General features: G+C 55.6%; 1 protein-coding gene across 1 annotated transcript in view; it reads left to right on the top strand.

Annotated features, from left to right (window-relative positions):
• Positions 1-541, top strand: part of LOC119594665 (ionotropic receptor 25a-like) — a gene marked incomplete at its 3' end in the record, with an annotated part of 33,857 nt that overhangs the window by 19,618 nt on the left and 13,698 nt on the right.

Raw genomic sequence — 541 nt, 5'->3', positions numbered from 1 at the left:
GATAGAGATGAAGGGGTGAGAGGGAGGGAATGGGAGGGGGGTGAAGGGCGAGAGGGAGGGTGAGAGGGAAGTGAAATGGGGTGGAGGGATGGTTGGGGAAGGGGGTAGGGGGTAGGGGGAGAGGGATGAGGGTGAGGGGGAGGAGGAGAGAAGAGGAAGAGAGGGATGAGGGATAAGGGAGAGGGGAGAGAAAGAAAAGGACCTGGGGTAAGGGAGAGGAGTGAGGGAAAGGAATTAAGGGAGGGAGAGAGAGTGTGGGAGAAGGGAGAAAGGAATTAAGGGAGGGAGAGAGAGTGGGGGAGAAGGGAGAAAGGAATTAAGGGAGGGAGAGAGAGTGGGGGAGAAGGGAGAAAGGAATTAAGGGAGGGAGAGAGAGTGGGGGAGAAGGAGAAAGGAATTAAGGGAGGGAGAGGGTGAGGAAGAAGGAGATGGGGAGAGGGGGGAAAGGATAGAAGGGGGAGTGAGGGGAGAGGTAGAGGGAGAAAGAGGGGGAAGAGGTTGAGGGAAGGAAAAGGGAGAAAAGGGGATATGATTCTTTATG

The sequence above is a fragment of the Penaeus monodon genome, chromosome 34 (assembly GCF_015228065.2).
Source record: "Penaeus monodon isolate SGIC_2016 chromosome 34, NSTDA_Pmon_1, whole genome shotgun sequence".
NCBI classification, from domain to species: domain Eukaryota; kingdom Metazoa; phylum Arthropoda; class Malacostraca; order Decapoda; family Penaeidae; genus Penaeus; species Penaeus monodon.
Note: the sequence above shows the minus strand (reverse complement) of the source record. Positions and strands in the feature narration are given on the sequence as shown.